Raw genomic sequence first — 16,095 nt, 5'->3', positions numbered from 1 at the left:
CCCGCCCGCCCGCCGCTGCGCATCGCCCGCGCCAGCCGCACGTGCCCCGTCGCCGCGCAGCGCCTACCCACGCCGTGCCCGGCCACTCCCGCCGCGCAGCGCCCGCGCTGGCCGCGCCACGATTTCAAGGCCGCCCGCTCCTAAGGTACCTTCCTCTCGATTTCATGTTATTTTGATTATTATTGTTTTAGGATAATTAGTGATTTATGATAATTAGTGATTTAGGATAGTTAGTAATTTAGGATAGTTAGGGTTTTATGATTATTATTGATTTATGATAGTTTGTCAAATTTAGGATAGTTAGATTAGTGAATTTGTTTGTGATTTACGTAGGTAGTATTTAGGTTTGAGGTTATGTGTTCTAGTATAGTTATGATTTTGGGTTTAGGAATTGATTAGGTATTTATTTTTTAGTTTATAGTTAGTTATTTAGTTAGGGATTTTGGGTATAGATACTAGTTTACAAATATCGGTACTTACTAGTGCGTGATACGTCGATTTTGATGACTTCATGAAGTTTTGTCAAATGCTTATATTCCTAGTGAAGTTGTTTATGTTACTAGTGCGTGATATGTCTGTTAATGTTACTTTGAATATATACATGTGCTTTCATATTGTGTTCGTATTGCATAATAAATAGTTCAAATTTTGCAATGCTATATAATGTTAATTTGAATACTCTAACGTTTAGTTTATCAATTTGTAACAGGATGACCCCTCCCACGCAGCACCCGTTGTACCCCATTTTTGAGGTGGAGTACGACGACCAGCACCGAGCACATATCTTGAGTGATAACGACGCAGAGGTGGTCTTGCCTACTTTGAGGCCCCGCACGCACACCAGGGCGCACCAGTGGGACGAGCGTTATGCGTTGTACATACGGCATGCTGGCTTCCTCGAGTTTGTCCATATTGTCAACCATGGTCTTCCGCCTCTTGACCTAGCACTACTTACTGCAGCTATAGACAGGCGTGAGTGCATTATTTATACGTAAACTTTTTTGTAACAAATTTGAGGCAACTAACAGTCGTTCTATTTTTATAATAGGTGAAGGCTTGAGACCCACACGTTCCACCTACCTTGTGGCGAGATGATCTTGACCATGCAGGATGTGAAGGCTATTTTTGGCCTTTGGTTGGGGGACTTCCAGTGATAGGGATAGTTGACAACGATCACTGGAGGGAGCTGGTGGCTCAGTTTACTGGCTTTCTTCCACCGGACGACGAGGCTTCCAAGAAAAATAAGTGAGAAATTGAAGCCTATTTAATACTTGCATTGCTTTTCTGCAGCCATCGGGTCTCATTTTCTTTGTAAATTTCATTAAAACTTTGGTGTTTCATCGTCCTGGATCATGAAGCGCTTTGATTACTTAGACCCATAGGCTGAGGAGGCTCAGATCGATAGGTTCGCTCGAGTGTGGCTCTGGAACTTTCTTGGTGCTTTCCTCTTCCCAGACGCCTCGGGCAACACCATCAGCTAGATCTTCCTTGACATACTACGTCAGCCGTGGGAGAACATAGCGGCGTACAGCTGGGGCAGCGTAGTCCTAGCATGAACGTAACGACAGCTATGTATTGCCTGCCATCACACCTTAGGGTATGCGAACCTTGGAGGTTGCTCGTACCTACTCCAGGTTTGGTGTTGAGAACGATGGCCCATTGGGAGGCCCCTTAGTACTGGTTTATCGGTAAGTACTTCGGTTTATTATATTCTTCGATATGGTTACATATGATGAGTTTATTAATGGCTAATTCATTATCGTGTTCAATGCAACAATAGAACGGGCATGATACACTCCCTACAACTCTGTTTATCTGGATGGAATCAGAGTTAGTTAGAGGGAATGTGAGGCGCAAGTACAGGGAGTACACGGACGGTCTCAACATCCTAACACAGCACCAGGTTACGCTCTCTTTACTATCATACCTATGTCTTGTTCGATCTATACTATATCACAGCCTAACTCAATTATGAAATATTCAGGTGCATTGGTGTTGTTGGGATGCTCCGGAGCTCTAGTACTATCTCAGTCCTGTCACTAAGGACGAGTCAGAGGAGTATCGCTACAACGTCCCTCTTTATTTTCTTCCACATGGTCGAGATTCACTTACCCGTCAGGGTCTGCAGACAGTTTGGAAGAATGACAGGCTGCCCACCACCGCTTTACTCCACCAACCAAGGATTGCACGGGTGCATTATCGATTAATAACAAAGCTATAATTCAGTGGTGTGTGTGGTACAACTAACATCATTTTGTTACAGGTATGACCGCAGGAAGAGGTACAAGACCTAGGATTGGCACATGACACACAACGCACACATCCACTTGTGGGAGACTAGGGAACGACAGCCGGTCCATGCGGGTCCTCCACACGACCAGCACATCTTCGACAAGTACCTGCGTTGGCTTCACAGGTCTATGAGGACACATATCAAGCCCCCATACACTGAGGAGGCGACTGACGAGGACTTAGAGGAAGATGTGTACGATGTTGCCACTAGAGAGGACACATAGCTACAGAGAGCTCCGCTACAAAGATACGTGGTAAGATACTTAAATGGTACAATTTGTTATCCATTTGGTATTAAGTATGTATACTAAAACTGTTTAACCGCGTTTCTGTACCTAGGCGACACAATTGTCGAGGCAGTCCAACGAAGAAGCGTTCTGGCTTCATGAGTCTAGAGGGCAGGGGCCAGGCGTTCTCGAGGCTTTTGTGGAGGTAAACATAAACTAGTCTGTTCCAAAATTATTTCTTTAGTGTATAAGCGGTTGGAAAATGCACTAACTTTAACGTCTATTTATGCAGAAGGTGAAAAGAGCTGTAGGAAGCTAGCTCAAAAGCTGAGCTGATGGACACTCCTTATGAGGAACCGCCACTCCCGGCGTGGTTGGGTGGCACGTCTTCAGCCTCTTTGAGGACACCAGCCGGCTCTTCTCAGCTGGTGATAGGTGCCACTTCCGTGGTGCGTACACCACTACATTATAGCGCTGGGAAGGACCCTACAACCGAGGACGACGACGACGACGATGATGACGACGACAACCCCCCGAGCTTCCATAGACAGTACGACCAGTGGGATGATTGGCCGCAGGACGAGATCAGCATGTCTCAGCTAGGTGGTGCCCTGCTTGGTACCCAAGGAGCCTCACAGGTACTAACAAAGATAGTTTGTTTAAATACATAGGCTACATGAACTAACGATCATAAAGAATTCTAAGTAATCGTGCATATCATATACTTACAGGGTACGAGCCGTACGCACCAACGACGCGACCACACCGACATTGGCTACACTTTCAATGTGTTGCCAACAAATCCAAAGAGACATAGGCGTCCTAGGGATCCTTACACTCTAGGGTCTTAGTTTGTTTGGTCGAACTATTATTGGCGTCCAAAACTTATAGGCTTAGTTGGTTATGTTATGTCGAACTTATGTCAAACCAATGAAAATGTTATGTGGCAGCTTATCAACTTACGCATGGACTTAATTTATTTGCTTCATATTCGTTTCAATGCGTCGCGGCATCATTGCATGCAAGATTAAGTAGCAACTAGTTCGAAAACCGGTAGTCCCGCGGTATCTCGACGCCGGTGGCCGGTGTCTTGCGTGAGGGGTCGAGGAAGCCGGGGTCCATGGTCGTGTCGCCGCCGATCCTACAATATGGGGCCAAAAAGCCAAATAAATAAGTTCCCTTAAAAAATATTTGTTTCAATTCGATCTAATTTTTCATAATCGATTAGTTAACATGGTGGTTAACCATATTATGAAAGACGGAAAAATATCATTGGCTTATCAAATTCTCTATTCGGCTATGAAAAAAATTTAACAAAAGACAGAAACAAATCCATTATTGATTTTACGTCAAGCAATACTTAGAATAACTCCCACTATCGGCGCGACGCGTTCCGATTAAACCGTCCAGATAACGCCAGTGTGGGGGAATAGACCCCCTATACCCTCATAGGTATACATGGGCCGCACCACCAGAGGTGGCCCAGCCCGTAAGATGAAGCGTGCGGAGCACGCTATATTGTAATTGTACCAAATTGGATACTTTACTTGTAACCTTGTCCCTTTAGAATATATAAGGAGGGGCAAGGGTCCCCCTAGAGGATGGATCATAACAGATCTCACCCTAGATCAATACAAATAACAGAGCACATGACGTAGGGTTTTACGCCACACTGGCGGCCAGAACCTGTATAAATCTTGTGTCTTGTGTCTCTGTAACCATCTGGTTCCTGATTACACGTATCCTACCGATAATCTACCACCATGGGCACCCCTCTCGATGGACTACCGACCATATTTCGTCGATAGTGGTGCGCCAGGTAGGGGTCCCCTCTAGGGGTTGTGCCCCTTTAGGGGTTGTGCGTGCTAGCCCTTTGGCGAGCCAGATGGGAATTTTCTTCACCAACGTCGTCATCCGCGACAACTCGGGATCCTGTGGGCGGACTACGACGACGCGTTTCATGGGCAGCTACCAAAGTGCACGAAGTTAAACAGCAGCCCTAACATTCAGCACAGCGTCCGGCAAAGGTTGATTTGATCAATCATGGCCTAGTTGGTCCCGCTTTGTCTTAAGGGACTGGCTTCCCTCCACGGCTGCCATGCATGAACGAAGAAGACATATACTTGTTGAAGCCATCGAAGTTGTTGTCGACGGCCGGCGGCACACGGCCACGACTCCAAATAGGCAAGCAAGGGCACGTCTGAGTCCTAAGACAAGCAAATAAAGAAAGAGATATATACGTACATCTACAAAGTGCCATGCAAGCCGATTACCAGAAAGTCATGCAAGCTAAATATTGAAGACCATGCAAGGACAAAAACTCATACATATGCATGTACGTGAGCCATACATTACGTACAGATTTGTTGCTGCTCTTCCACGTCTCCAACATGAGTTCGACTTCATCCAAGCCCATCAAGTCATTCAAACTGATCATGCTATCAAGAAAGGTGGAGCCGAGCCGAAGCAAGCCGCTCAAGTCATCATGCAAGTCATGACAAGCTGCCAGCAAGCCACGTTGAGCCATCAAGTGAGCCGCTGAGCGAGTTGCATCGAACCACGTCGACCATGTCCCGAGTGGCTCCGCCGAGCTCCGACCACGTCGACCACGGACCACGTCGACCACGTCCCGAGTGGCTCCGCCGAGCTCCGACCACGTCGACCATGGACCACGTCGACCACGTCCCGAGCGCCTTTGCCGAACTCTGAGCACGTCGACCACGGACCACGTCGACCATGTCTCGAGCGGCTCCGCCGAGCTTCGACCACCTCGACCACTAGACCACGTCGCAATGATGATCGTCGCGAAGAACGACGCTATAACAACCGCGACCACCGTCACAACAGGTCAAAAAGCACGAGGACCGGACAACTTTATCGCCATCGACCAGATTTCTATCCAAAGATAAGTACACTTCTAATATTTATATTTAATACAATTTTCATTACGACGTTTCTCCACAAACGTCCTCGTCATGATTATTCTTCAAATAACGTTTGTCCATGTATACCATCTTAAAGATGACATACAGCTATACTTAATGCAAATCCTCGACCAGTCACGTTGATACTCGATGTCTCCAGAAATGGCCCTGTCTACCGGCTCTCTCCACACGTGTATGAGTGTCCGCCCTCTGTGTTACGGGTCATCGGCAGCGGCTCCTTAGCGACGCCTTCCTACACGCACACGGGCTCCGCACTCCACGCTACAGTGAGGCTAGCTAGGGCTAGAGGCTTAGCTACATACTACCTGGTCGGGCGGTTTATATTAAGTATAAACACAAACTCCATATTAACACTGATGTTTACAAAGCACTAACTGCTTTATCACATCATGCTCATTTGCAAATGACTGACGAGCATCATACACTATTACTGCACCGCTGATTTTTCTCCATAATTTATTATTTTGTACATCATGCACTACCGTTCTATATATTTATATTGTAGGGATCTCGAGCTATGCTCGGGGACTTCGTCGTTTGCCTCTCGACTTGCGCTCGAGGACTGGCGCACCACTCTTCGACCACAGTTTGGACTTCACCGTTCACCCCTTGACCTATGCTCGGGGACTACCCCGACCACTCTCCGACCATAGCTCGGGGACTTCGCGTCTCGACTACATGCGACTGGCGACTCGCATACAGTTGGGAATTTTTTTTCTCGTTTAGACCTTGCTACAAGGCTCATACCTCGTCTTCTAGCAAGCTCGGGGACTACATTGGTACGATGCACCTGATGGTGCATGCTGTATCTAATTAACAAGACTTTTTTAGACCCTGGCACCACGTGCCTACATCATCTACTACCAGGCTCGGGGACTAAGTGGGCACACTTATCGTAAGGTGAATGTGCTCATTCTGATGGTTCAAACGCCTCTGATTCTACAAGGACGGTCGTGTCTCTTTTCGACTCAGAGTCAAAGTGGGCACACTTCGGGGAAAATATTTTTTAAATTTTATCTTGAGCCCCTTACATCCTTCTGGCAAGCTCAAGACAGCGCTACTCGAAGGATACAAGGCGCTCGGGGACTAGCTGTGGGGGAATAGACCCCCTATACCCTTATAGGTATACATGGGCCGCACCACCAGAGGTGGCCCAACCCACAAGATGAAACGTGCGGAGCACGCTATATTATAATTATACCAAATTGGATACTTTACTTGTAACCTTGTTCCTTTGGAATATATAAGGAGGGGCAAGGGTCCCCCTAGAGGACGGATCATAACAGATCTCACCCCAGATCAATACAAATAATAGAGCACAGGACGTAGGGTTTTACGCTACACTGGCGGCCAGAACCTGTATAAATCATGTGTCTTGTGTCTCTGTAACCATCTGGTTCCAGATTACACGCATCCTATCGATAATCTACCACCACGGGCACCCCCTCGGTGGACTGCCGACCATATTTCGTCGACACCAGGCATGCTTGCTGCTCAGGCAGGCGGGACTGGCCGCAGGGTTTCATTCGGCTCTGCCGCGCCATGGATCAGGGCGCGGCACTGCCGCACCATCGACCTTGGTACGACAGACCCTGCCACGTCATCGGTCAGCGATTTCGATCGTCGCCACGTCAGCCCTCTGCCGTGCCACCATGCATGGCGCGACATAGGTATTTGGCCGCACCAGGACAATAGACGCGGCTAAAAGTGTTAGTTTTTTTTAAAAGCAGACAATGTGAGATTTAAAATTAGTTTTCAAACAGTATTAAAATTAAAAAAAAATCTAGGAGGTCTGCTAGAATGATGTGGCTTGAGTGTTTCTAGGCCGGTTGACACCCGAGCATTCAAGGCCTGCCGGACACTCGATCGGGAATGAACAAAAAAATGATCCAAATACTACAAAAATATTAAACAAACAAAAAAAAACAAAAAAAAATGCCAGATTATTTTTATGGTAGCAAAATTAGAAAATTTCAAAGGAAAATCAAATAAAACATACCGAAATTGGAAAAAGCCAAAAAAATTTCAGATAACTATTTAAATAATTCTGATCAATTATAGTTAGGAATAATCAATTTATATAAATTAAACACAGAATTTACACCAAAACAGAAAATGTAAAATATGGTCCAATACGATGTAATCTGCTCCTACTAAAGTACTACCTCATCCCAAGAAAGAATACAATTGTAGCATAGTGTCACGTTTTAGTATCTCGAGTTTAACCAATTATAGATAAAAAAATATTAATATTTATAATATCAAATAAATACTATTGGATTAATTATAAAATGTATTTTCATAAAAAATAATTTAGAGCCATAAATACGAATATTATTCACTAAAAACTTAGTTAAACATAAACTACTTTTATTAATACGTAACCCGTAGTTACATTCACGGAGCGAGCAATGAATCTGCATATGGCCCCGTTCGGCTTACTCAGAAACCGACTTGTTTGGCTTGTTTTTTCAGTCAGAACAGTATTTTTCTCTCACAACAATTTAGCCAGAACAGTATTTTTCAATCAGTTTTAGCTAATTTTCAGCAAGCCCACCGGGGCCTATATATATACTAGATGTCAAAGGGCTAGGTGATTCAATGTGACAGAGACAAGTCCATGCACCTGCTGACCACCCTGCCACGCCCATGGTTGCGCATGGTCCCGGGCACCAGCAGCATGCGGGCGCAGGCGCCCGACCGCACCCTGCCACCCTGAGCCCCACACGACCACGTGCGTACACCATCTTCGAATCTGCATGCATGCAGGCAGCGGTGCAGGGGGCCAGGTGGGGGAGCATGTGGAGCACAGGAGATCAGTGGACTAAAGATCCAATGCTCAGGAAATCGAGTGTGCGGAGGGAGAAAATTACTCGAGCAACCAATAGCTTTAGCGTTAAGATTTACTAGCTCTGGGAACGCTACCCCACCATCTAGATACTGCACAACTTGCCTGATGCTCGGTCTTTCACTGGCCAGAGGGTGTGAGCAAAGCAATCCAAGCTTCAGAGCTAGGCACACCTCCTCCGCGTCATAGTCATCCTGAAGCTTTGAGTCCACTGCTTCCATTAGAGATCCACTGAGCCAGTGTCCAAGAACAAGGTCCACGAGTGCAAAATCATCCCCCTCCATGGCCTTATAGTTGGCCATTTACGGGCCGGTCCAAGCACGACACTAATTAGCACGCCCCAAGAACGGCCTGGCCCGATGGCCTTCGTGCCAGGCCAGCCTTAGTACCATGCCTGAGCCGCCATTTAGGCCTGTAGTGTCGGCCCGGGCACGACACGCTATATGGGCCGGTCTGGCAGCGGCACGGCTCGGCTGCAGGTGGCCATTAGATCCCCGGCCTCGCTCCCATCGGACCGTTGGATCCGCCCGTTGGAATCGGAGGTATAAAACCGTCTGTCGCGGCCGGTCGACCACGTCTCCGTTGCCCTAATTCATTTGCTCTCAGCTCTCCCCCGCAGCGCCGTCTCGCTCGCTCCTCTCTCGCCTCGCTCTCCTCTCTCGGTGAGTCGGCGTCGTCGCATCGATGACTCACTCTCCTCTCTCGCCTTCGACTTCCTCTCTTCTTCTCGCTCTCCGGTGGCCTCTAGAGCCACCACTGGCCGGCACTGGCACAACCCCTAACCCTAACCATTGCTCAATCCGTAACCCTAACCCTTGATCTCGCTTCATCCTCGCCAGATCCGTCGTCGACCTCGCTGGATCCATTGGTTTCCTCATTGGATCCATCGGTTTCCTCACCGGACCCGTCGGATCTCCGGCCTCGCTCCCATCGGACCGTTGGATCCGGCCGTTGGAATACAGGGTATAAAACCCGTCCCGGTGGGCCGGCCACATCTCGCTCTGTCGCGGCATCGCCCTAATTCATTTGCTCTCCTCTCTTGGCGAGTCGGCGTCGCCGCGTCGATGACTCGTTCACCTCTCTCGCCTCTAACTTTCTCTCTTCTTCTCGCTCTTCGGTGGCCTCTGGAGCCACCGCTGGCTGGCACTGGCACAATCCCTAACCCTAACCCTTGCTCAATCCCTAACCCTAACCCTTGATCTCACTTTGTCCTCGTCGGATCCGTCGTCAACCTCGCCAGATTTGTCGGTTTCCTCGCCGAATCCGTCGGTTTTCTCGTCGGATCTGTCCCTCGTCGACCTCGCGCATGACTCTGGTGCTCCGGCTTTGAAGGTAAGTCATAGTCGACCTAACCCTTGCTCAATCCCTAACCCTAACCCTCAATCTCTACTGACCCTTGCTCTGTTTTGTCTAAAGCCGTTGAGGGACCGGGGCGTCGATGAGTGGCGATGGCTGGATCCGACAACGAGACGCTTGAGGTCGCTTCCAACCAAGAGAGGCGGTTGTGTGGGTTGGCCGGAGATGATGATGAGGACGACCTGCGCGAGGACGCCGGGGAGCTATTCGGCCGTAACGTTCAAGCTCCCATCGTCCTCGAGCCCTGCGATGATCAAGCAATGGACGGGAAAGAGAATAATGGCAAGCGATCCCATTCCTCTACCTCGGCAGTGTGGCTTGATTTCAAAAAACTCTTCAAAATAGTGAATGGTAAGAAGGTCAGGTATGGAGCTAAGTGCATCCATTGCTCTAAGGAATACTCTAGGCTCTCTAGTGGTGGCACTGGTCACCTCACCCGACATAGGGATAAATGCCTTAGGAGGCGTGAAAAAACTCGCATGTCTCAGTCATAGATCTCTTTTAATCCTGATGGTAGTATGCGCAATTGGGAGTACTGTCCTATTATTGCTCGTGCTCAACTGGTTCGATTAGTTGCTAGGCTTGATGTTCCTATCTCTTAGGGAGAACCATATGTATTTGAAGAATACATTAGAACTACTCATAATCCTAAATTTGTTTCAGTCTCTAGGCAAATCATCACTAGAGACATGCTTAAATACTTCTTTGATTGGATGGCTAAGCTTGTTGAGACTGTTAGTTCTGCTAGTGTTAATTGTATGTGTCTAACCTCTGATATTTGGTCTGGTAATGCCAAAGAGGACTACCTTAGTGTTGTTGCTCACTACATAAACTCTGATTGGCAACTAGAGAAGAGAGTGTTTGGTCTTAGGCTTATTGATTGTTCCCACAACGGACAAAACATTGATAATCTTGTTGCATCTGTGCTTGCTGATTATGGTTTGACTAGAAAAGTATTTGCTGTTACTTTGGACAATGCATCATCTAATGTATCAACCATGCAAAAACTTAGACCTATTCTTTCTAAATATCTTGGTATTGAAGTCGTGGTCAATGCATCATCTAATGATAGTGATGATTTAGACAATGCAGTTAATTGTATGTTCTTGCATCAGTGTTGTGCATGTCACATTATCAATATGATTGTTAAGGAGGCCCTAACTGCTCTTAAGCCTTTGATCGAAAAAATTAGAATTGTAATATCTTTCTTAAACTCATCTAACTAGAGAATTGCTGCATATAAAAGTTATTGCATTGCCACGGGTGTTAGGCCTAGAAAATTTCAACTGGACATGGAAGTTAGATGGAATTCTACATATCTAATGCTTAAGCATTTGTTTCCACATAAGGTCTCATTCACTACTTTCATCCATGCTCAATATCCTAGGGCTGAAGGTGGTTAGTTGCTTTTAACTGGTGATCATTGGGCTATGGTAGAAAAAGTGCTTAAATTTCTTGAACTATTTTATGATGCTACAGTTGCATTGTCTGGTGTGTACTATCTACATCTTCACTCATGATTCATTATCTTGTTAAGAATGCTATACACCTAAAGAATTATGCTAATGATAATCACATTAGGCCTATGGTTCAACCTATGATAGACAAATATAATAAATGCTGACGGGACATACCTTTGCTTTATTCTTTTACATTCATCCTGGACCTCAGAGCTAAAATAAAATGTTTCATTAGAGTGCTTAGGAGGTTGGGTACTCTTAAGCTTACCAGGTTGGCACTAGAGCTCGACTTACTGATGTCTACAATAAGTATGAGGAGAAATATGGAGGTGTTAGGTTGAGGAGGACTGCCTCTCCTAACCTATCTGGTAAAAAAAAGCCTGCTTGGATAAAATTTATGATGATGATAGCGATGTTGGTGGTGGTGGTGGTATGCATACTGCAGCTGCTACTCTAATCATGGCTAAAGATACATCTGCAGCTGCTCTGCTACAGGCTGTAAGTTCTTCAGGTTCTAATGTTTCTGAAGTTGTTTCTTACTTGGACTGTGACACTATGAACCATTTAGATGATGATTTTAACATCTTGGACTGGTGGCATCAGCACAAACTCACATATCCAGTGCTGTTAATCATGGCTAAAGATATTTTAACTGTTCCTGTTTCAACCATATCTTCATAATCCACTTTTAGTATGACTGGCAGCGACGGAGGAAACTAAAGCCTGAAATGGTGGAGATGCTGACCTGCATCAAAGATTGGGAGGCTGCTGAAGCTCGACTGCAACACATGGTGGAGGACAAGGAGCTCGAAGAAGCATTTGAAGAACTTTATCTTGATTAGTTATCATTTATGTAATGTGACTGTAATATTATTGACTATGGACTGGATTTTGATGAACTTTATAATTGAAGCTGGGTTGTACTCTTTTTTCTGTCTAGGGTTTCTTACAAGGGTGAGTTTTACCTAGACATGTTTTTAATGAGGCAGCCATTGCACTAAAGCTCCCAATAGAATATTATTTTATTCTCTGCCTGTGTTTGTGTGATTATGTGATTGTGAGTCTTTGATAAGTTCTGTGAACATGTAACTTTGAGTCTTTGATAAGTTCTCTGAACTTGTAACTTAAGATTGAGATGATGAAGTGTTTGATATTATGATCAGTTTGGGGTGTTTGAGATGATGAACTTGTCCCTGATATTCTAATCAGTTTGAGGTGTTTTTAACTTATAGTGCTAGTGCCAGCACGGACACTGCTGGGCCGCCGTGCCCAGTGATTGGCACGGCACGGCTAATACCTGATAGTGTCGTGCCTGGACCGGCACCTCGGCACGGCGACACTAACAAGCACGGCACGACACGACTAGTCTACCATGCCATGCCTGGCCGTGCTATGCTAGTGCCATGCCGGACGGCCCGTTGGGCCAACTATACATGGCCTGTTCAATGTGTCTTCTCCCACATGCCACCTCTAGAAGGAATGAGCCGAAGGCGAAAACATCCGTCGCCGGGTTCGCCTTCCCCGTGCGCATTAGCTCAGGAGCCAGGTACCCCGTGGTGCCGACCACACGAGTTGTATACGAGCTCGTCCCATGGTCATACAACCTTGCGAGGCCAAAGTCACCGAGCCGGCCGTTCATCTCGTCGTCGAGGAGCACGTTGCTTGGCTTGATGTCTCTCGGTGCACGATCGCTTGTTCCCACTCCTCATGTAGGTACAGGCGGCGTACAGCAGACCTGCCGCGATATCTTTGATGATTCGAAACCTCTGATCCCAACCTAAGGTGATCTTGCTGCCTTGGTCATATAGAAGCTTCTCGAGGCTACCGTTTGGCATGTACTTGTACACCAAAAGTAGCTCCCCTTTCCGGCGGCAATAGCCAAGCAGCGGCACGAGGTTCCGGACTTCCGGTGCCTTAAGCCGGCCCATGCTCGCAACCTCGGCGACGAACTCCTTCATCCCTTGCCTCGACTCGTCCGACACCCTCTTCACGGCGACCTCTGCTTTGCATCCTGGAAGCACGCCACGGTACACCGCGCCGCTGCCGCCTTGGCCGATCAGTCTCTTGTCCGCGAAGCCACCGGTGGCACGGTGCAGGTCCTTGTACGCGAACCGGTGCGCGCCGAACTCGGCCTCCCAGTCCTCGCGCAGCTCCGCGTACTCCATCCGCTGGCGCACGTAGACCAGGACGGCGGCGACCGCCACGACAGCAGCTGCCGCGACGGCCGCTATCGGAAGCACGATGGCCAGCACCTTCCGTCGTCGTCTGGGCTTCGAGCTGGGACGCGGGTAGTCGGGCAGCCGGGAGACGTCAAGCAGCGGCGCGGCGCCGTCCAAGGCGAAGCTCCAGCCGAGCACGTAGTGGCTGCACGCCATGACGCCGGTCGAGGATGAGAAGCCGACGTACGCCTCGGAGGGCACCACCGCGGCGAGGTCGACGGCGCGCGAGAGGAGGGGCTTCTTGGGCCTGGGCACGCCGACGGGCGCCAGCGTCACGTCGAGCACCGTGGAGCGGCCGTCGTAGTCCACCCACACCTGCATCGCCTCGCGGCTGAAGAGGCTCAGGTCGCGGAACACGGCGCCGTCGGCGTCAGCGTCATCGTAGTAGCCAGCCCTCGCGGCGGCGACGGACCGGAGGCTGTCGACGTCGATGCCGACGTGGTTGTTGTTGATGTCGCCGAACTCGTAGTTGAGCACCGTGTCGAGCTCCACCGCGAGGATGTGGTTGCGGCACCGTCGGTGGTGTTGAGGAGGCCCAGGTACTGGAACGGCATGGTGGTGGAGAGGCTCCGGGTGCGCGAGACGAAGAAGGCCAGGCCGTGGCTGCTCAGGTGGAGGTACTGCCCGACGATGGCGAACACGAACGACGCGGAGAAGGACCACACCGTGCCCGTGCCGTCAGACGTCGGCTCGCGGAACAGGAGCGGGGACGGGTGCAACGCGTGGCCCGTCATGGCCACCGTGCCGTTGGTGAGCACCAGGAGGCCGCTGGGCGCGACCCGCGCGGCGCCGTCGACCGCGAGGCTCGCGCCCGCGAAGCCGTTGTAGGTGAACTGGCCGACGCCGGCGGATGCCGCGTGCTGCAGGCTAGCTAGGAGGACTACAAGCGCAAGGACGGACATGGTGGTAGTGTTCGTTCAGAATGGTTGCGTAGGTAGTGTGCTTCTCTTCGTTTCAGCGTGACGTTCCATATTTGGGCTCCCGATTTTTACAGTCTTGGATTGCTGCTCTGCTACTGATCAGTATAACCTAGGGCGCGTTTAGTTTGCCCTCAAAGTTGGCGCCGCCAAAAATTCAAGGTACTGTAGCGTACTGTAGCACTGCATTTGTATTTGGTAATAATTGTCCGATCGTTGATTAATTAGGCTCAAAACATTCGTCTCGCAAAGTACAACCAAACTGTGCAATTAGTTTTTGATTTCGTCAACATTTAGTATTCCATGCATGTACCGCATGTTTGATGTGACGGAAAATCTTCTTTTTACATAGTGCCAAAATTTGAATTCTGAGGTAACTAAACAAGGGCCTAGCTTTTCCGGATTCTGAAACCAAGAAATTTCTGTGGAAAGTCGTTGGTTGGAGGCTGTGAAAAGGATATTGTTAGACTCTTGAGATAGAAGGATCAATGACAAGGACCGATCACCGAAGATGCTTTTGACTGTGCTACGACTCTACTAGGGCTGAAATGCTGGGAGCAGAGATGTGGCCGCCTATTCGTCCTGTGCGGCTCGCTGAAACTTAACTAAAATTGATTGAAAAATACTGTTCTGACTGAAATGTTGTGAGAGAAAAATACCGTTCCGGCTAAAAAAAAAACCGAACAAACCGGATTTAAAGTAAGCCGAATTTACGATGCTAGTTCATACACAACGATATGAGACAGTTGCATAAGTACAAAAAAAGCAGTTAGAAAAAAATTGCATCTCATAAGTTGGATCCTTGCGCACCACAGAAACGATCAAGCGAACACGATGCTTATTTTTCTGGACAGCCGCTTCAAGAAAATGATGACTCTTAAGCGTAACATTGTTTGTGGTAGTCACAGATTCTATTTTTACTTAGCGTTTGGTTGTGAGATAAGGTGAAGTGAGATGATGTTGTCTGTATTTTGGAGGATGGGTGCGTTTAATTTTCTTGTTTGGTTAAGGGAAATAGGACTATCCATGTGTGTGTTTGGGTCGAGGGCACTGGAAAAATGGATGAGACTATGACACGTAAAGCCCACGTGTCAATATTTTTTAAAAATTTTCTCCTCTTCTTCTACACCTCGCCCTCGCTCGTCGAACTCCGAGCTTGGGCTGCCGCCCCCCGAGCCGCCCTCGGTCCAATGCCAACAAGCTCAGGCTACTGCCCCCTACGCAGCCCTTGGCCCCGCATAGGCAAGCTTGGGCTGACCCCACCTACAGCCAGCTCGGGCCGCCGCCCTTGGCCTGCCCACCCCTCTTCTTCCTCGCACACGCGTGCTTAGCGACACCCGTCCCACTTGGGATGACTCTGTTTGTCATTTTTTAGGACAAAGTCATCTTACATCTTGGACTGTGTCTAACTCTCTCTGTCCTAAAATCAAACACCAACTTTAAGTGTAATATCCCACCTCAATGTCATCATTTCTTGAATCAAACACTACCTTAATAGCCAACTTGGGATCAATTCATGGCAAGGACGGTAGGGAGCGGCTGAGGGTGGGGCAAATTTGAAGGGAATGATGGCAAATAGTGAATGGCAATGCAAGGTCCGGATGGGCAATCTTGTGCGTCAGATGGAGAGAACTAGTGTAAGTTGTAATAATATAAAATAAAAGTATTTCCTTAGATATTTTATTTGGTTGGATAGTAGTAAAGTAAGAACATCTCCCGCACACACCCTACATCCCATCCTCCATATCTCAATTTGGCTATCCACTCTATAAGATTTCCTATCCACAGTTTAGCGTACTCCAACGGACTAGCTAAATCTTGGTGTACATGT

The 16,095-nt window shown here is 48.0% G+C and overlaps 1 pseudogene; it reads right to left on the bottom strand.

Moving 5' to 3' along the window:
- Positions 1-3,557: 3,557 nt before the first annotated feature.
- On the bottom strand, positions 3,558-14,249 carry LOC136536106 (L-type lectin-domain containing receptor kinase SIT1-like; annotated as a pseudogene).
- Positions 14,250-16,095: the final 1,846 nt, after the last annotated feature.

The sequence above is a fragment of the Miscanthus floridulus genome, chromosome 2, assembly GCF_019320115.1.
Source record: "Miscanthus floridulus cultivar M001 chromosome 2, ASM1932011v1, whole genome shotgun sequence".
NCBI classification, from domain to species: Eukaryota; Viridiplantae; Streptophyta; class Magnoliopsida; order Poales; family Poaceae; genus Miscanthus; species Miscanthus floridulus.
The sequence above is the reverse complement of the archived record's forward strand: the minus strand, read 5'-3'. Positions and strand labels throughout refer to the sequence as shown.